Source organism: Pyxicephalus adspersus, chromosome 2, assembly GCF_032062135.1.
Source record: "Pyxicephalus adspersus chromosome 2, UCB_Pads_2.0, whole genome shotgun sequence".
Lineage (NCBI taxonomy): Eukaryota > Metazoa > Chordata > Amphibia > Anura > Pyxicephalidae > Pyxicephalus > Pyxicephalus adspersus.
This window is the reverse complement of record NC_092859.1, coordinates 76,178,002-76,199,515: the sequence shown is the minus strand read 5'-3', so window position 1 is coordinate 76,199,515 and position 21,514 is coordinate 76,178,002. Positions and strand designations below refer to the sequence as shown.

The 21,514-nt window shown below is 37.0% G+C and overlaps 1 long non-coding RNA gene across 1 annotated transcript in view; it reads left to right on the top strand.

Moving 5' to 3' along the window:
* Positions 1 to 204: 204 nt before the first annotated feature.
* LOC140322070 (uncharacterized) overlaps positions 205 to 21,514 on the top strand; it is a 31,563-nt gene continuing 10,253 nt past the window's right edge. The window contains exon 1 of the long non-coding RNA XR_011919122.1: positions 205 to 371. This is a non-coding gene — a long non-coding RNA (uncharacterized lncRNA). The remainder of the gene's footprint in view (positions 372 to 21,514) is intronic.

Here is a 21,514-nt window from a genome sequence, read left to right as displayed (position 1 = left end):
TATATTTTCTTTCTGGAGTTTTACTTTTTCATAAAATATAATCTTCCCACCCCTTAAACACACTCTAACTGGCACTGAAATATACATTTAAAGTGATCTCGGGCATGCGCAGAAGGGGGGAAAAAAAGGACCGATCCAATGCATGCTCAGTGAGATTGGTACTCTCTTTTTTTTTCTTTCTTTTTTTTTACATTTACAGGATATGTCACACGATCTTGGACCTTCGCAGTGTGAGATCGGGTGACATAGGAAGAAAAAGGAAGAAGACAAAGATGATGGAAGAAAGCGCCAGGACGAAGGAAGAATCCAGGATGGCACAGGATTTAATGGAATCCGGGTGTGGAAGGATTAAGGGCTCGGTGGAAATAAAGGTAAGGGAAATTGTATTTTTTTATTTTAATGAAAGTTGAACTTTAACTGTTTTACCTATCAAAGGATTTGTATCTTTCTATCTATTCTGAGATTTATGTAGGTGTGTCAAACAGCACAGCTCAGTAAGGCAGGCAAAGAGACCTTATCCTTCTCTGTTGCTTTTCAGTAACACTTCAGAAGCAGCAGACATATACGTTGTCACTTTGTTCTCTTCCCATATCAACATGTTTCCTGCACAATTGATTGGCTCCATGTGCTGCTCCCCCCCCCCCCCCTCAAATCTTATATTGTACACAGACTCTTGTAAAAGGTCAAATTCAGGTACAAAAAAAGTTGCCAAGACCTTACCTAGAGATCATCATTTTGTGAAAAAAAACCCTAAACATAAGATACCTATTTTTTCATTTTTTTTTACACATGCCACAAACTGTCAGGCAAAGCACATCATGTGAATTGTTGCCTGACTTTCATTCTGTCCATCTATCCACCCCAATGCCTATGTGTCTTATAGTTTTCCCATGTAGGGATACTGATTGTAAGCAGTGTTTATATACAGCAAGCCACACAACAGCAGAATGAATCATCAATCCCAGGAGAAAGGGGAGTGGTCATAGAAATGTCACACAGACCTTCCAGCATTTCAATGAGAACATAATGAAGAGCTCCTGCTCACAAACTGCAAGGTATATTCCAGAAATAGGTGAAATGTGTCAAAGCAAATGCAGAGAGCATTTCTCAGTTTTTATTTTCTAAGAGCAGAAACACATGTCTATCTCTGCCTGGCCAGGAAAGGAGATGCCACTAACTGAGGATAAACTAAGAGTAATGGTCTTAGATCCTGGGAGTACATCCATGTTCACACGTAAACTTACAGAAAGTTTACATGTCAAAAATGCACTACTTTCTGCATTGTAGACAAAATGAGGAGGTGTGGACACTGAAATCTTTAGGCAAAGATAAGTGACTGCTTATAAAATTTGTTATAACTGGTACTGTCATTGCCATTGATATCTTTCAATACATATTGTGGCCTACACATTGGGTTTGTGCATTATTAAAAGATGCAAAATGATATTTCAGTGTTCCAACATTTGGAACGCATTGCTTCATACAACAAATCCTGACCAAAAACGGATGACTTTCTGAAGTCAATCCATAAAACAGATAATCATTTTCAGCTGACAATTGTGGGTTTATAACTGCTCCTAAAGGTAGCCCCATTGAAGAAAAACAACCAACTCAAATAGTATGTCCATTTCTGTCCAGCCCTGATGAATTTAATTTTTTGTATGGTAAACTACAACACAGATAAACAGATTAACAGATGTGTTTTTTTATAAAAAGAAAGTGAGTATACAATAATGGATTAGGTGCATAAATATAAAGATAATCAGTCTGTGCATAGCAAGTTGTTTTAGAAGCCTGGCATCAGTGATGCAGATAATTGGGCAGGTTAGAATTCGCTGTGATATTATTTGTTTTTATGGACATTAATAAAATAATTGGAGCCCAACAATTCTGTCTGAATTTTAAGAGCCAGCTTCCAAAGTAAGGAGATAGGTAATTTACCTTGTAGTCTACTACATGCTGTATGTTCTGATAAATATTCCTGTGCCCTAACAAGTGTGTATGGATGATGCCCACTTAATATCTCTAATGGCAATACTGTCCTGGTCAATTCCTGTGTCTAGGGATGATTTGTGTGCAATTGTGACTGTAGCAATGGTAATTCCTTACCCTTAAACATTCCTTGCGATGATATTGTTGTGGCAATGGCAATTATAACTGTAGTTGTGTAAAGGTACGGTTATTTCCAGGTTGTAGTCACTCTCTGAACATAGGAGTGACCAGTTCTTGTCTTTAAAGGCAATGGCCACTTTGCTGCTGTGGTTTTTTTTATTTCTGTCTTTCAGGTCACTCTCTGGTTACAGCATTAAGGATTCTATAGCCAAAGTAATTTCCTTGCTGCAGTGATGGTCAAACTTTGGGTTCCAAAGTACCTGTGTACAAAAGGGATCGTTTACCTTGTCCTGTTGTTGTGCACTTCACTTGCAAAAGCAACATAATGCTGGAAATAACTTTCCATAGTTTTCCTGTGTATTGCATCATATGAAGTAATAGTGAGATTACCCAATACCAGAGCCGGATCATCCAGAATGTCCAGGGGGCCCAGCAACAACCTTTACTGCCCTGAATAAATTAGAAAATACCTACAATTATGCTGTGTATCTATCTCACTTTACAAGGGAGGATAGATATGTAGGCAGTTAGTGTGTTGTGGGACCAATATCAGTATGTACATTGCAAACAGGGAGACTTCTTCTGTGCAGATTGCAATGCTTATTGATGTCAAAAACTAGATACCTGTCGCTCCAGATGCACAATCACGATTGGGATGTGGTAGATCACTAAAAGAGCAGACAGGGACGACCACTAAGGGGGAGTTTTCAGCAGAGTGCTTCGTGCTCATTACCCCCACCTCACACACGCCTTTCCCAAAAAACTGTGTGTACAGCGCTCATTCATTCTACTGTCACTGTAAATATTCACGCCAAATAGTTTCCAGTGACAGAATTCATTATCTGCACATAGCTGCAATAGTGCGTCTTCATGGAGTCAAAGAGTGTCATTTGGAGTTTGAGAAACAGATGCTCACACATCCAGGGGACACAAGGTACATTATTTGATTGTTCAGTAGTATCTGTACTCCACTAACGTAATGTATAATTTGCAATAACAGATTTAATACATATGGCTGCCATATGAAGATCATTTTTTCTGTTTTGGCTTGTATCTATTAATATTCACACTAACGACAGGTGTGAAATTTCAGCCATATGCTTCATATGTGTTCACATTATAATTACCTAACAGGAAAAGGCAAAACTAATGATTTTCACATATATTACATATTGGATCATAGATATTTTGTACATCTTTTAAAGAGTAGCAAAATCAGGCATGATAAAATATCCAGATAAAATAAAACAAGGCAATTTCCAATAACAGGTTTATAATTGTATATAAATAGTATATAGATTCAAAGTGGTGAACTGTTCTATGGGGGCAAATGTGCTTGGATACTGCATTACAATCATTTCTCCTCCTTAAATTTGGCTAGTGGGAGCATCAATCACTTGTGACCATTTGACACTCAATGTAAGAAGAACTACTGTTCCAGACATTTCCATCTTCCTTGTGGAAATTGTGTTCACATGAGCAAGGGCAGGATTTCTAGTCACAGGAAGTAGATGGTAGATGAGTATGGGAGAACTTGTATCAGCCTGCATCGCCTGTGTTTTTATTGCCAGGTTTGGGGATTTTCCTCTTCTTTCTGTCCCAGTACCATTGGTCCCTGGAACAGGATATGAGGGAATATTATTAACATATACACCAAAATGCAATACAAACCTTTTTCGAGGATTTAGACCGTACTCCTTACTCTATCCCAGTCTTTTTGTTTTTTTCTGCTATGTTAGCCTATATTCTGTGGTATATTAGACCTGCAGTTGAGATGCTTATAAGGTAAACATTCTTTCTAAAATTGTTTTGCATTCATGAATTATTTTTTATGAGGAAGAAATATAAAGATTTGTTATAATGTCGGAACAATTTAGAGATGAAGGGGCATTTCTTAGAGCGGAACTAAACTGAAAACAAAAAAATGACACCTTTAATCCTGCAGATCCCTCGATGGCTCTGGTCCTTCCCACGATCCGGTTCTACCATCTGCCTGGATTTCTTCATCTTCATTCTTCACTTCCGTCTTCTTTTTGTCTGCTTGGTGCGTCACCCGATCTTGCACTGGACAGATGTGAGATCAGGTGACGTACCTGCTGTAAAGAGGAAGAAAAAAGAGAGCTGATCCCATTGCGCATTTGTGAGATCGACATCTCTTTTTCTTAAGAGAAAAAATTCCCCTTCTACGCATGCCTGAGATTACGGCATGTGCAGAAGGAGCACCCAGAGCCTCCCGGTATGCGTTACATAGGTATCGCGGGAGGCTCTGCGCTCCCATTCAGTCTTGATCGCCGCGTGAGGGGAGGTGCTGCACCTTATTTTTTTTTTTTTAAAAAGGGTGTTGCACTTAAAAAAATAAAAAATAATTAACATTTTTGCTTTACATATAAGAGTTGTCTACCCTTTTATGTAAAGTAAAAAGGAGTTTAGGTCCGTTTTAATACTGGTAGGATCACCAGATGCAAATAAAAGAAATGCAACAATTTATTTTTTTATTTAAACAAAATGACATTTATTCTGCTGCATACTCACCTTGTCCTGTTATGGAGAGCTCCACGCCAGAAGCACGCAACACCATGATCCCATTGCAAGTAAAAAAGTTCTGAAAGAAAAGCTGGACTCCCATGTTCAAGAGGTTAGGCAGTATTGTATGGCATTACAAGAAAACCTCCATGAAATGGAATTTTAGTTATCTCCATCTGATTTACATGCTGCATTTAATGCTGCATCGCAGGCAGCTCCTAGGAGGGAGGCTGAACAGACCCCATGCAGCACACAGCCGCAGCAAGCAGCCCAATGTAAATATTTCCGGCTTTACTTATTAATGTTATACTTTCACATATCTCCTGTTTTTTCCCTTCCAAAGTGTTTAATATATGTAGTTCTTTGCACACGCTAATTATCCATGACTCCTCCACAAAAAGAAACTAAAAATAGCAGGGAATGACATGGAAAGAACTGCAAATGTCAGGCACTAGTGAAAAGGTGCCATTTTCTAGCAGCTGGGTTGGGATATGTGTTGAATGGTAACAGTTTTAATTGCTCACTGTTGATGTCATGCAGTTCCACATCTTTGAAATCCAACAGATCTACCGCTTTCCTGTCAGAAAATTCATCTGGGGTGAAAGCTGTTGATTTAAATCTTATTGTTAGGCATTTCCCCCTTTCTTTGCATTGAAGGATGCAAAAAAAAAAAGTGGAATTAGAGACTATTTCTGTTTTTGGCTGATGCCATCGACTAAAATGTAACTTGAAAAATTTTCCTGGATTTAAAGCAAGCCTCCACTCAAATATTTTGAATTGAAGGGGGTTAAGTGAAGCTGGCATATTGATATCACTTATCATTGCAGTCCCCATCGTTTTGATTTAGAATTGTGTAATGAGCACATCGTGATTTCCTTCTCCTCGAGCTGCTCAATGTATCTGTCACACATTTCATATAGAGTGCTTATGACATGTGCTACAGACAGGGGAGGCTGATGGAGCCTGGAGCTGTAAGGAGTTGATGAGGAACTTTTAGAAAGTTGACTGCAAGAACTGTGACTTAAAGGTAAGTGATTTAAAGGTTGATTCCAGGCAAGCAACTTAATATGCAGGACATATAAAGAAACATTGTCAGATTTTTAATTATGATCAGCCAGCTTTGTCATCTAGAAACCCTGCCAGACTCTACAGCTGGGGCCCCCACTGGAACATAAATAGGAAATTAAAAAGAAATACCCCCTGCATTCTTGTTGGACAATAAAGGTGCAACAGAAGACTGAAACTGTATTTTTGTAATATAAATATATAGCACCAGCATATATAATATATAAAAAACAAATTACCAGGCAAACAATCATAATTATATAATTCATTACATCAATGTACAAGGTTACAGATTCTTGAGTTAAAGTGTATCTGAACCCAAGTACTGCAGTTATCTAAATAGTTTTTGCCTTGTAAATAATAAATATTCTTTGATCCTGCCAGTTTAACCAATTCTATTTATCAATTTTATTTTCACACAACTTGTCACATATTGTCCTCAATAATTAACTAGAATTTTAAATTAAATCATTTATATTTTTTATATCATTTATATTTATTTATATATCATTTACTGTGTGTTTTCATATTGTTTAAGAGTTTGTGTTGTGCCCCTTACATGCAAAGCATTACTACTGAAATGCTTCTAGATGATTATTTTAGCAAACAATTGATTGCAAACTATTTTACTGTAAAATACAGTTATTGATACATCTTATAATGACATTAACTAACATGGCCACATAATTACTATATTATTCATTATTATGGGCCCAGGATATCTGTTTTCTCTTTCCTTTATAAAATTGGCCCTCTGTAACCTTGGTAATGTAACTCTTTAAAATGCTTGTGTTTTTCCGGAAATAAAATGCCAATGTCACTTACCTGGTGTAACGGTATTCAGTTTGTATGTACCTATGTAGATATTAATTGTTCATGTATGAGTATGTCGGGATAGACAGACAAAGATATTCATGGTGAGTCTTCATGGTGCGTTAAAGTTTTATTAAGATGCCCTTTAGAAGTGCAGAGAAAATGAAGCTGGAGATGTTCTGCTTGATGAAGCAGAAAATGTGATTTCAGCCCACCTCAGTGACTTCTGATGGGCTTGTGCCAGTGAGAGGACATCTGTTTACATGGAAAACAAAGCAAGTTCCTCTTACTGAGGATTTACCTGCAGCAAATCTAATCTATTATGATTCATATCATACATTTCTACATAACAGTCCTATACTCGAGATGTTAATTTCTTTATTAGTAAAGGATCACATATCAAAAAATGTCACATCTTTGTAAACATGCCCATAAACAGTTTTAAATATTATGCTTGAGTAAAACCACATACCTGAAAGAGACTCTAAGTCTCTGCCACTACAGCCTAATCGTGGACCTTTCTGATGGGGAAAAAAATCAAGCACTCTGTGTCAAAACTTGCTTGTACCTATTGAAGTCACTATCAAACAGTAATGTGCCTAAGGAAGGATAGGACTGATTAACTGCTTGGCTTGTACTGCTTTTTACCCTCACACAATGATTTACAGGGAATTCATGAGGTCCTTACCATCCTAATTTTAGGCAAGCACACTGCTTGAATTCATAATATACATTCATTGGTGCATTAGGATCACAGAATATTAATCTGTGTGCTTTATATTTTACCTTTCTGGAGCTCAGTTTAAAATCAGTGGTAGGAATGCTCACATTTTGCAGTTCAGATTCAAAAAGACGTGTCAAGTGTGTTTTATCAGTTTGAGATACATTTGTGATCATTCAGAATTCAGTGTAGCCGAAGCTTAGTTTGGCATAGGCTTGTATGGAAAAAAACAAAGTGCAACAACATCGGCCCTTTCCCCATGTTTGGATAAAGTAGGGAAGTTTGGCCCCTTTATCGACTTTTCTTATATCTGTCTGTGTGTGTCCCCACTGGGGAGATTTACCACTTTTTTCCCTGGTGACAATTTTTTAAAGAACAACGAAAAATCCAAAATTCAGCAATAGGTGAGTGGAAATCCTCCTATAGAGACGCCTGTTCAGTGGAATAGCTAAATCTGGGATGAAAATTTTGTTCAGAGATTATTATTGTTATATCCTGTTATTTCCTGTTGTATATACATCTATAGTATAGGAAGGGAAGGAAAGTCAAGCTAGGGACCTATTAAGGCCTATTATCAACCCTCCCTGCTCTGTACAAAAAAAAAAAAAATTGCCTGGACATACAACTAATAAACCACAATAACCAATCAGCAATAATTTCACTGCTGTAACTGATGCAAACTGCGGTTACTATGCGCTTCTCTTCTATACACCTCATGAGAGCTCTTTCATTACCCTTTATACCACCTTTTAAAATAAGCCTGTTTGTGTAACGATATCCTGCTGCCTAACCTATAATGATCTGTAATATTGCTGGATCGATAGAACAACCTTTCTCAGTATTTCACAGTCATTAACACCCCCAACTGGTACACAGATCATCTTAGTGGAATGATAGATTACTTCTGCGGGACTTCTTGTAATACAATAGTATACTGCAGGGAGTATGTTCTAGCTAGATAATTCAGAATGTTCCTGTGATCAATATATAATCTGTATTCACCAATTCACTTATACTGATATTAAATTATTTGATAATATTTCCTTGTGATTTGGGCATCCAAGGGTATTAGCATTTATTCAATATCCATCATCTCATCATCAAGCATATCAAGTCCTACCCGTTACATCTCCCTTTGTTTATGCCTAGCATATGATATGGGTTAGCTGGGAATGGGGTATAGCATTTGTAGAACCTTATATGTAAATAAATTACATATGTTTGTTACAAAATACAGTGCAAGATGTTACTGGTTATTTATGTATGCTGTGAGTATCATTATTTATATACATTTCGATCTTTGGACACAATGTGCTGTATAGGATGTGTAGCTACAGAATAACTTTGAGGGCTCACTTAGATGTGGTAATGTGAGCAATACCGCTTATGATGTGTACCACGTAATTGCATTACCACATTGAGGTGCCTTTCATTTTGATGACAATGTGCTAACATGTGACATAATACAGGTTAGCACATGTGTTTTAAAGCACCACTTAGATCCAAATTGTTACTCAACAAATATCAAACAAAATGTTTTTTTTTGGCAAGGGACCAACGTGGCAGCCCTGGACAATATATTGGACTGATGCGTCACATTCAAGATCAGTGTCAGGTGCATGATATAGGATTTTTACATATTCTTGTGCTTTTATCTATACATGTACATGGAACATATTTTTATGCAAAAAAGAGTTGTTCACTGTCAGATTGTCAGGCAGTTGTCTTAAAGTACAACTCCAGCTAAAACATTTTATATATATATATATATATATATATATATATATATATGGGAAGAATTAGGGTGTCAGTTTTTTGTCTGTTTATGGAAAAGCACAAGAAGCATGTATGGATGGATTGCAACAGCATGGCTCCAATTAACTCTACAATGTACTGTGGCCACCCAAAAACTTAAGGAAAAATTTTCTATGTCGATAAAGGAGCCTAAGAAAGGAATGTAGACAGGAGGCTTGGTGGATCTCGTGGGGTTAGGCTGCATATAGAGGTCTAGAAATATTGGAGTTTAATGACAGCTAAAGTTGAAAATCTGACGAAGTTGAAAATCTGATATTAGGTTTGAAGTTGTACATTTCCTTATATTTCCATATATTTCCTAAATAAACTACATAACCTGCACAATGCTCCTGCAACAGGTCTTTCATAAGATTCTGGGCAATATCCAGCTGACATATTGGGGCATGATCTATGCAATTACACTCATCCCTAAAGTGGAATTCAACCGAAACCAAAAAAATTACACTAACCCTTAATCCTGCACGTCCCTCGATGGCGCTGGTCCTTCCCGCGATCCAGTCCTGCGTCCTCCTGGAATTCCTCTTGGTCCCAGTGCTGAGGAAGCGATAGGCGCCACCATTTTCTTTCTTCACTTCCTTTTTCATGCTCGGTCTTCTTGGCATGTCACCCGATCTCACACTGCACAGTGCGAGATTGGGTGACGTAGCCCTCTGTAAATGGGGGAAGAAAAAGAGAGCCAATCTTACTGCGCTTGCATGAGATCAGCATGTCTTTCCCTTAATAGAAATAATGTCCCTTCTGCGCATGTCTGAGATTAAGGCATGCGCACGCAGAAGGAGCACCCAGAGCCTCCCAGGATGCATAACTTAGGTATCCCGGGAGGCTCTGCAACAAAAAGGTTGTTGCACTTGAAAAAAAATTAAAATTAACATTTTCCCTTTAAATGTAGGGGTTGTTTACCTTTTTATGTAAAGTGAAAATGTTGAGTTTAGGTAAGCTTTAATTGGATCCTGTTGGCTCATTTCCTATGTATATGTGTATGTAGATTTTGGTGGCCTTGCAGAAATAAACAGCTCCTCTTTCTGTCTTTGATTATAAATGATGCAAATATCTGGTGCTGTGTGAGAGACTGGAAATATTCAAGCAGTAGTATTACTATTTTTTTTTTTTAAACATGTTGTTAAAGGTCACATTAAGAAAGCAATTAAAGATTTCCAATATTAAATACCCCCAGTAATTTATTTAATAAGCACACTTTACCAGCTTGCATATTTATTTTTTATTACATAAAACATTAGCTTTTCTCTCTTTTTTGTAATGTGTTTGCTTTCCTATCTAGCCATTTTTTCATTTTCTAACTGGCCTATAGGGACACATAATCCCAGAAAACCTGATTAAAATGGGATTTCCAGCATCTGACGTCAAAGGGAATCCTAACACATCCATCACTGCAGTGTCTGTTGCTGGCGGTGCTCAGAATCTCAATGCCTTGTGTCTGAGCATGGATACATCACTTTCAAGCTTCTGTGTATCTGCAGCAGGAGGGAGAACAGCAGGTGCAGGTGGAAGGGGGATAATGTGTAAACTCACATGACAAGCATAAAAGAGACAGTGTTTACACATCACTGTCTGCACCATAAAAAGTCATATTTAGCTTTGCTGTAGCAACATGGTAGCCTATCTAACCAATAATCCAATTTATAGCATAATTTGCAGAATATGCACCACTTGTTGATACATGTATTTCATTATCCAGGTGCCAATTGTGACCCTTTTGCACACCAACAGTACACATATTGTTTAGGATAGTAAGGAAAGCCACTGGGTGAAGAAACAATGAAAGTTAACATACTTTTAGGTCTCAGGACAGGACCCAAAATCAACAGCACTTTCTTTAAAGATGCTATGAAGCAGACTTGACTAATTCTCCCTTTGCCTCTGGTTGCCATCATATGGTCCTTGCAGAGGGTCATCTAAATTCCATTTTCAAAAAGAAAATCGTACTGATAAACTTGGCTTCCATATAAAGATACTCATCTATTGATCGTAGGTAGCATTCAAAGCTTGTTTGGCACTCACTTAACAGTTTATCACCAAATATTATAGTGAACTATTCAGATAGATATGATAGATTAGGTTCATATACAAATACAAAATTAGATTAATTTATGAGTAATTTTTTTTTCAGTAGGAAACAGATTTATGAGATGAATAGCAATACTCGTGCTGTAGGTAAGGTAAGGCTTGGTAACCATGACCATGACAAGGACAGTCACTTCTATTATATTGCTTCATATTTAGCCCATGTCAGGAGTATGATACCTTTGAAAACGCCAGGCAATGAAATAACCAAGCTGCAAAATAATTACAGCTATACTTTTGTTGGTACCAGCTGAGCCTTTAAATAAGTAATACACTGCTTTCTTGTTGATCTAATCCCTTTGTGAAATATTTATAGACACTTTTAACACAGAGTTATAATATATTTATGTTTCAATTACAACAATGCAGTTTTCTTTGTTACAGGTGCAGCCAAAGTGTTTGGTCTGAGACTCAATCCCAGAACAAAAACCATTGTTGGGAAAATTGTATAGAGTGTAGCCTCATAAAAAGACCATGGTGCTCTTGTGGTGTCTACTGTGATAGCAACCGCACTTAATTGTTCTGTGCTAGAGTCTGTCTAATATATCTGCCCTTACTGGTTGTCCAAGCTTGTCTAATTTGTTTCCTGACCGCTAAAGTTTGAAGGTCAAGAAACCTTCCTATTGGATATGAATTCATTGGAAGATGATATGTGGTTTATAATTTTCAGACATACCAGGGTGCCAGATATGCAGTCTTTCATGCTGTGATAGTATGTAACAGCAATGCATGGATCATTGTAAATGGACAGTCCTACGTAGACCAACCAGACATGCAGACTGGGCACCAAAGCACTAACAGAGCTTATGGCCTACAGCACACCCAGTAGGAACCTTTAAATTTTTCCATTGTTGGAGCATTGTCCCAGGATTTCCTCAGTTATGTTCACAGCAAAGGGAAGCCCAGGCAGTTCTTTAAACTAGCCTTTCTTGCCATGGAGGAACCCTTAAAATAACTTTATGGTCTTCGTGGAACTCCTGCTATAATTACTATATCCACAGGTCACAGTACATTAGCATGGTGATCAGTGGAAAGAATTCCTCTTACAGTGCTTGCCAGTGAGAAGAATATCACTTACAGATCAAAAACATCAATGGCACAGTTTGCTTATTGCTCAGAAAACCCTTAACAACTTTCGGAGAAAGCCTAATTGAGAAACACTGCTCTAAACGATCCTTATTCATCATAGGTAATGAATATTTCAGCAACTACTGGGACTGTACACTGCACAGTTAAGTCTTTAGCGTTAGGACAAATAGAATGATATAATCAAACTGTATTTTTCGGTAAAATTACTATTTATGTCTTTGATGAAATGTTGTCAGAATTATCCAGTAATTCATTCGCTCATGCAATGTGATCAAATATGCTTTAAATAGGTATACATAAAAGTCTTAGAAGGCTTCCTGTGTTTCTTTTCAAGCATGTGATATTCCCCAAACCACACTTGTAGCTTTGGGAAAATTTGGGAAATAACATTGGTGTGCACAGCAAACTAAAAATTAGCAAATATTACAATGTGCAGGCTACAAACATTAATTGTGACAACATTTGACATGTGACAAGACTTCCTTGAGGACCAAGATGTTGAGTTCTATAAAAAGGGTTTAAAGGCTTTAAAAGAAAGATCTGATAGGTGCATTCTGCTTCATGGAGATTATATTGAAAATGTATAAAAAAAAAGTTCCTAGCTTTTGTCTTTATGGTTAAGGCTCATTACTTGTTAAACAGCCCTTGAAGGATGGGCATGGATGGAGTATATTTGGCTACAAACTTAGAACAAGTTGATGTATCCTATATGTAAGCAAAATGATGCTTAATTGTTAGTTTTCAATCTTTTGAGGTTGAATGCGAAGAGAACAGTATATATGTTTATACTAGACAAAAAACATTTAGTGAATTTGGTGGTTTGAATGGCCACCAACAAGGCCTGGGAAGTCAAACTTCTCCTCTGTGCCAGTGACCTTGTCTTTTTTCTGACATGTCTCATATGACATCCCTCCCTCATCAGCTTTACAAGTAAAGCAGACACTGTAAGCAGAAAGTAAAAGTAATAAAAGAGGTGGTTTATATTTTGCTTTTTTGTTACTACAAAAATCTAGAAAACAGTAGGTACAAGATAGGTCCTACCCAAAGTATTGGTAGCCTAATGAATCTGATCTCAATACAGCTATAAGGAAAATTCAATGCAGTATTCTTTTAAAAAAACAAACATAAAACTTAAAAAAAAATAGCATAAGACCAAATATTTTTAATCATTTAATGTCCGAGCAGAATCCTAGGGCATTAAAGGTGACACCACAATATTCAATGAATACAAAATAACAAATAATGTGACCTTGCCCTTTCAGTTGTACTGTTTGGCAAAGGTGTGTAATTTGCAAAAAAGTTGGACAGAAGTACAAAACCTAACAAGTTTGAAAGAAATACTACACATGTGCCTATCAAGTGTTTTACAATCATTTAGATTAAACCTGCATATAATCAATTAATGAATTCAAAGTGATTTGTTAACCATGTATAACAGACTACCTCCCAAGCTCATCAACTAATGTCTTTATTTTTTTAAGGAGACATGGCACTGTAAGAAATACTGGATGAACAACTTCATATAATTGTGATAATATGTACATGTTTGTACTGTACTGTATGTAACATGTATGTATTGTATGTTTATGATCTTGGGATAAAGTGAAGGATCACCAAGAACCATAAAGAAACTATATTTTATTATCCCTTTAAAGGAAACAATATTACTGATAAGAGTCAAGAAAAGAGAATCCTGGTATTATCAAATTCCTATAGTTCCTTGCTTGCTACCAAAGGTTGCTCTGGACATATTATCACAAGAGGTGAGTTCTGCCTAGTAACATACAAGGACTGGCTTAGTGGTGGCCTGCACGGGCAGGGGTTGCTCTATGTATTGTGCAATTATTACAAACCACAGATTTAGTACTTTCTTTAGTGTTTCCTACTGAGTTATGACTGGAAACAGGTGATGCCACTGAATTTATTTGTAGCATGTAGGCTTTGATGGTCTTATAATATTGGTTTAGGTGTACATGATTTCTTGCTGCAAGTACAATCTAGACAACAGATACAGCAGACAACAGCAGATACAGAGGCATTTCGTATAGCACAAGGTTTTCTTATTTCCTACTTTAATCTGAATGATTGCTATGGCTGCATTTTGTATTTTTTTTTTATTCTCTTTTCATAAATCAATCCCGTATTTCCGCAACCTAGAAATGAGCAGTACAGACCATTGAGTGTGCATATCCTATTTACTGAGTTGTGGTTTCTGTGTTGTGAATTTTTTCAGCATCCATACATGCATTTTTTTGTGTCCTAAAATATCATGGTACATTGAAAAACAGTTGTTCAACTTCAAGCCTATTCAAGCCAGTTTTTCATGATTGCTAAATGCATCATTATATAGTAGTTATATTGTGATCTGTAATTGTATATGATTCTCATTCTGATTGTATCTAAAGTGTCCCTGCACTAAACCCAGTGACCTGGCAGGTTCCTGTGTTCCGCAAAGTTATTAATTTGCTCAGTTCAATTCAATGATCCACAGAAAACCTCCCCTTTTGTTACGAGGCTAAAAAGAGGGAAGGTGTTCTGTAGTCCTAACATATTTCTTATCCAACACCGCTTCCCTTTAAATACAGTACTGTACAGAGAATAAGTAGTGTATTACTGGCAGGATTGCCAGGTCTGCCAGCCTGAAAAATATAACATGCCACCATATTTGCAATATAATTTATTTCTGTTTTTCAGTTTGGCTTAGCCTTTCCTAACCATTTTACCCCAGTGAAACCTTGAGATAATTTGACATGAAACTTTTCATTGAGCCTGTCTATTGATTGTTAGTGGGAAGAATTCCTCCAGCTAAAAGAAAAAAAAAAAACGTTTTGGGGAAGGTAGCTCTGCCAAGTGACGTGCAGACAAATAGGAGGTCAATCAAGCACAGCTTAATAACCTCTAACAACCTCAGGAGGAACCTTGGTTGAGAATGAGCTGTTTGGATACACATTAAGAAACAAATGTCTTACCGGGTGACTTCCCACACTTTTTTTTAATACTCTGTTATTCAGCCTGCTGATACAGCACCTTATGCCTCTTCTACCCGGTCATTTGTCAAACCCCAAATGGCGCGACAAGTGCAGAATGAAGGGAACTATAAGCAATTCGCCAGCTCTGACATGTCACATGACAGGAAACATGGAAGTTCGCTCTTTGTTCTGCGAGGATCTTCTGTATCTGAGCTCTGTGAGTACACGTTAGGAAGGGAGGAATCGGGGGGCTAAGGATGGGACTTATTTTTTACTACAGGTTTTCAATCTGTGTTACCCTTTCTTGTGGCACAATCATTTAGGCATATTCTGTGGGCCTTTTATCTGTATCTAGCTCAACTTTGTCAAAACCCAAGACTTGCTGAGGGAACATTTTTATTTTTTCCTTATTTTCAGTACCAATGACAAAAAGTTATCAGACAAAAAAAGATGAAACTCCAGTATGGAGTCCTAATGTAAATACCTTTAAATACATTTAGGAAGTTCACATTTTGATGAACTATAGACCCAGAAAGATGTACCGGTATTAATGAATATTGGTGATCTCTCAGAAGCAGGAAAGGCTTGGTGGCAGGGGAGAGGTTAAGCATCTCAGAACAAAAGATAGTAGATAGTTCAGTGTATCCAGAGAGTGAAATAATAACCATGACAACTGCATACGGTTTATGTGAAAGAACTAAATGCACAAAATAGTCTAAATTATAACTGCCATGATACCAGGAACATGAATTAGAGCGACGTCCGCAGCTTTAAAATGCATTCATTTGTGAGAGATGAATGATAGTTTTAAGTGTTTTGAACTAAAGGTAGAGCAGAAATGATTACCTGAACTAAAACAATGCACTCAGAGCGTTTTATTTTAAGCTTTGAATTCCAACAGCAGGACAACCATTGTCCCATAAAAACCTCTGCTCCCCCATTTGTTACAGAGTTCTCCAGGCTCTGTCACCATGACAACTACTAGAAAACTTGGAAGCTAAAGAGAGTAAATCAGTCATCATTCCAGTGATATGCTACCGCCGCCTCATGTTTGCTGCAACTGATTAAAACGCTCTTTGCCTGATACCGTATGCTTAACCTTGTTGTCAACAAGAAAAATAACAGTCCCAGTCCTCTAACCATTCACAACTGGCTCCCTGGTGCTTATCCTCCCAGGCTAGGCCATCTAGGAAAATAACCGCATATAGTATGGAGGACGAATGAAATCCCCTCATATATTAAACGCAGGGCAATAGCAGAACAAAACATACACTTACTGTCCATTTCCAGTTAACGTGCAGGGATCATTGACTGACAGCTTATGCTGAAACAGGGATCAATTCTGACCACAACACTGCTTAACCCTGTGCAAAGATCTGCAATAAATTATACAATATTGAGATCCCGGCACTGTTCAAATTCAGTATTATGATACGCTGAGTAAGATAAAAGTACAGTCCTAATCCTAATACAATAGCATGGCAATATAGCAATATAATTCATCTTGTAGCTTCAAATATTCGCTAAAGCCTCTGATTGTGAGGTTATATGTGATGGCAGAATCACCATGGCAACAGCACGTTTTCTGTGCCCGTGACAACAGGAAATGTTACAGTTTCTAGTAGCATTGATTAAAAATTGACTCTATAAATACTTAAATGTAAAGAGGAATGTCCAGAATTCTTCAACACAACGTAAATATTTTTTTGCTTTTCACTAATATCTTGTCAATACATATTAAACATTTCTTTACTGACTTCACTTACTGCTAAATATAATTTACAAGCTTTGTAAACATGTTTACTGATTGCATGCTTAAATAGGATGCTTTGTGTATATTAACAGAATAAAAAGATATTTCAGAGAAGGAAATGTGGTAGTTCGGCAGTCATTTTATTGTTAGCTGGTAGAACACTGTTTGCCCCATCGACAAACAGAAATTTCAACCACTGTCAACAGCTTTTATTTGCAAAAAATTATAGAATACATCAAATCAAAACAAAACAACATCCCTGCCATGGAAATATAGAAATTGTTGGTGTTACGTTTTCCAGGGCAGTCTCATATCTTCAGATTTAAAACATGGTTGAAAAGGATTGTCATGTATGCACATGCACATGTATGCATGCTCAGTAAAACAAAAAAACTAAATCCCAAGTAAATCATAGTTTATCAAGATGTACAGTGAAATTTTAGACTGGAAACTCTTCACTAATGTTGTTCCCACCACCACTTAAGTTTTAAAGCATTTTTTTTTAATTTCCCTGAGGTCTTTGGTTTGGTAATGTGACATCCTGGATCTTCTTCATCTTTATTATAATGTGGTGCTGCTGCTCTTTGCATTGTTGTCCTGTTAGTCCAAGTTCTAAAGCGGACAAGATCTAGCCTGAGCTTATTTGAAACGGGCAGAAAAATGCTGGATACATTTTTTGTAAAACTGTGGGATATATATATATGTATATGTATAGCATTACCACAAATAATCAAAATAAATAGAATTAGTAATACTTATAATATTACTTATTAGTAACACACTCCCTTTTTTCAATATTACACTTGGACAGGAAATAACAAGAGGGAAAACATTTTCTCCAATCCCTAATTAGCCCACTTGGCTATGGCTGTTCACATACAAAAATTCTTTCTATGGACTCAAACCATCAGTTAGATTTGAGAGCTCCTCAGATACCGAAGCAATTCCCCAATCAAGCCAGAGCTCTAAACAACAAATTTTCAGCAGCAGTAAATAACTGCTGCTGCAAGCTGGATACTTACAAAAGCACATTATAGATACTAGTGACAAGTATCAGAACTTGAACAGAAGGTCTTCCAACACTCTAATTAAACATCAAAAGACTTTAATTTGCATGTAAATACTATTATAAATATATTGGGCCTGATTTATAAAAGCTCTCCAAGACTGGAGTGGATACACTTTCTGGGTGATCCAGCAAACCTGATATAGATTTCTTAAATTCATTTGCTATTTGTTAGCAAATGGTTTCACTTCTGGACCAGTCCCTTTCCAGGTTTTTTGGATCACCCAGTTTCACTGATAAAAGTGTATCCTTTTCAGTCTTGGAGAGCTTTAATGAATGAGGCCCATTGAAGCAATACTGATTCAATGGATAAATAAACCTAGCAGACACTTTTTTTTCAAGCTGCCTGTAACCTTGATACATAATAACAATATTGTTTCAGCGCATTTATAAATTAAGCTTGCAAATACTTCATTTATTTAGTCTGTAATTTAAGTGCATTGTAAAAATTTCTTTCATAATCCAATATATTTAAACATTAATCCTGCAAATACTGTGACCTCACCACAGTTTACGTTTACCAAATTAGCCTACCAGGGAAGTCTTGACATGATATGGGGGTGACAAACTCAAATACACAGAGGGCTGAAATTAAAAACTTAGACCAAGTCGCGGGCCAAACCTGAAATTTTTTGAAAAAACTATTCATCTCAATAGGAAGAAACAAAAACACATAAGAAGAGCATGCAGTAATATGCAGTGAATTGATCTAAATTATCCACTGCATATTACTGCATGCTGCTCTCATGTGTTCTTGTTTCTTCTTTTTGAGATAAATTGTTTTTCTTTGCCAGAGAATGCAATGTTAAACCAAATGAAATGCTGCAATAGTTTCACATTGCATTCTCTGGCACAGTAAAACTATTAATATAGCAATAGCTATGATAATTCCTGATAATATTAATCCTGATAATTCCTGATTATTGAATTTACTTGTCAGTATAAACTCTACGCATAGGCTGCTGTCAGTGCCGTTCAATAGACACGAGTGATGCCGCTACTACAATTCCCGGCATCACTTGAGTCTTTAAAATGACCCTATATAAAGCCCTTCCTAGGAAAAAAAACGAAAGCTGCTATTGAACTATCATACTGCTAGAAGCCTGCCTATCATGCTAGCGGTCAAGCATGTGCTAACCCAAGTATGCAAAAAAGATTCTGGTATGCCAAAATAATCTGCCGTTCCTGATTAGCAGTTTTTCCAGCTTGGTGACTTGAAATAAAATAAATGATTATTTAAAGAAAGATGGGCACAATCCTCAATATGTATAGGAAAGAAAGCTGCATCACAGCTCATTATGTGCAGTACTTTAATCAAGACCATCTTCCTGTTTCTCCAATCAAGGAAACCAAAGATCAGTGCCTAAAGACCAGAGAAATACCAACGAAAATATAGCCCTTGTGCTAAATCAGTTACTTAGATGGTTTACTTTTCCAAATTCTGCTTTGTCAAATTAGTAGCAGGACATAGTATGTCTGCTACTAGTGTGGTCTTTTCTCAGCAGACACAACAATTCTTTAAATTGTAAGATAAATTAAAATAAAAAATACATCCAAACTAAAATCTGTAAACTGGAGAAGCTGAAATTTAATATTTTATCTAAAGGACATCTGAAGCTCAAACCATAGAACCCAATCAATGATCTTGTACTGTATAAACTTAGGACGTTGTGAAACAGCTCCCCTTAAACCATTTGTAATGCTCTTTTGTGCATGGTTGAATATCTTTGTGGTCGCAGTCCTGCTTCTGATGTGTATTTCCTTAGCCTATAGCAGGGTTTGTCAGGTTATTGTTAGTAAATTTGGCTTGATGAGGACAACACTAATTTAGCGCACGCTATTCTGCTTTAGGCGACACAGTTATTTTGTCTGTGCTTTGTGTTGCATGTGTTTATTCAAACTTTATATACCACTCTACAATAATCATGGGTAAACATAATACTTTTATTCTAACTGAAAAATATAATGTGATGTTATTGGCACGTATAGGTTATATTAGTGCCAAAAAGTCATATGATAATAGTCTATTTATAATAAGTCATATGCCCTATGTGTCACATGCATTTTTTTTCTTGTCTTCTCTAATACAACCATTGTCATAAAGTTTTATATTTTATTATATTTAAATTTGATTATTCTGTAGCAATAAAAAGAAATATGCCAAACCACTACTTACTTACTTTTCATAGCTTCTGTTACATCAATTCGCCTTTTGAAGGAGTCCCTATCAGTCACTGGTGTCCGAAAAGTGGAAACTGCTTTCAGAATTCATGTCTCCTAACCATATTTATTTAACTCAGGTGTCAGTTAGGTCCCATGATGGTTCCTTGTTTACAGAACCTGTCTACAGTTATTGGTCAATTTGTGTTTATTAGGAATTACAAAATGAGATGTAAATAACAGGGGTAAAAATCGTAGTACAGCGTTTAAGTAAAGCTGAAGTATCAGGCTACATATATATAGGGACACAAAAATAAGGGGCAAAGGGAAGAACAATTGAAGGGGGGGGGGGGGGCATGGGTGACCCTAGAGGGCACTGTCATGAGGCTGAAAAGAAAAAGAAGAAAATAAAAAAGGGGAGGGAAGGAGATTGAAGGATAGGTTGGTGATGGGGAGGGGGTGAAATTCCACTAGGATGCACATAAGATATCCAGATATATACAGAGAATACTGATATACGAGATACATAAGATGTCATCCATAACATATCATTACAAGACTTTATATGAGATTTTGAACATTTTGAACTTCTAGGTCTTCTAGGAATAATTGCAATTTCCAGATTCTGAACTTGTTAGAATTCTGAATTGCTGTTTCCAAGTTTTACATTACAATCAATAGGAAAGTCAATAGGAACAATTTTGTAGTTTTTGGGTTCAACTGTCACTATAACTGCACGGGATGTTTGAGGGACCCATGGAACCATGCCCCTAAGGAAATTAATTTAAAAAAGCATTTCCTGTTGGTTAAACACAGGTAGACAATAAAGGACTGGAGCTCCTATCATTGTGTTCAGCCAATCCAGCAATGGGGCAACTGAGGACAACTGTCTCTGCCTGCTTTCCTGATGGGTTATCTGGGTATGTGTAAATCATGACAGCTCTTCTGCCTGCGCAGAGTTTTTGGCATTGCATTTATCAAGGAATTCAGGGACGGATGTCCTTTACTGCCTCCTTGCTGGATTGGCTAAATGCATTGCAAGTTTAGAGTGTAGCTCCTGTCATTGTTTACGTACATCCAGCCAATCCACTGAGGGAGCAATCAGAGCTAGATGGACTTTCCTAGGTTGTCCCTTTCCTGGACTGATTGAGCACAGTAAAAGGAGCTTTGGTCAGGCGGGTGAAATCTTTTGCATTGAGTGACATTATCAATTTAGACATCACTTTATGGTGTGTCTTTATTTCCTGGTTTGTTTTAACCCTTTCCGGAAATGAGTAAGGGTTACTTCTTTACCCCTGTACTTATTCCTCAGGGTGTAGAAGTAAATAGTTGGGGCCCCTTAACCT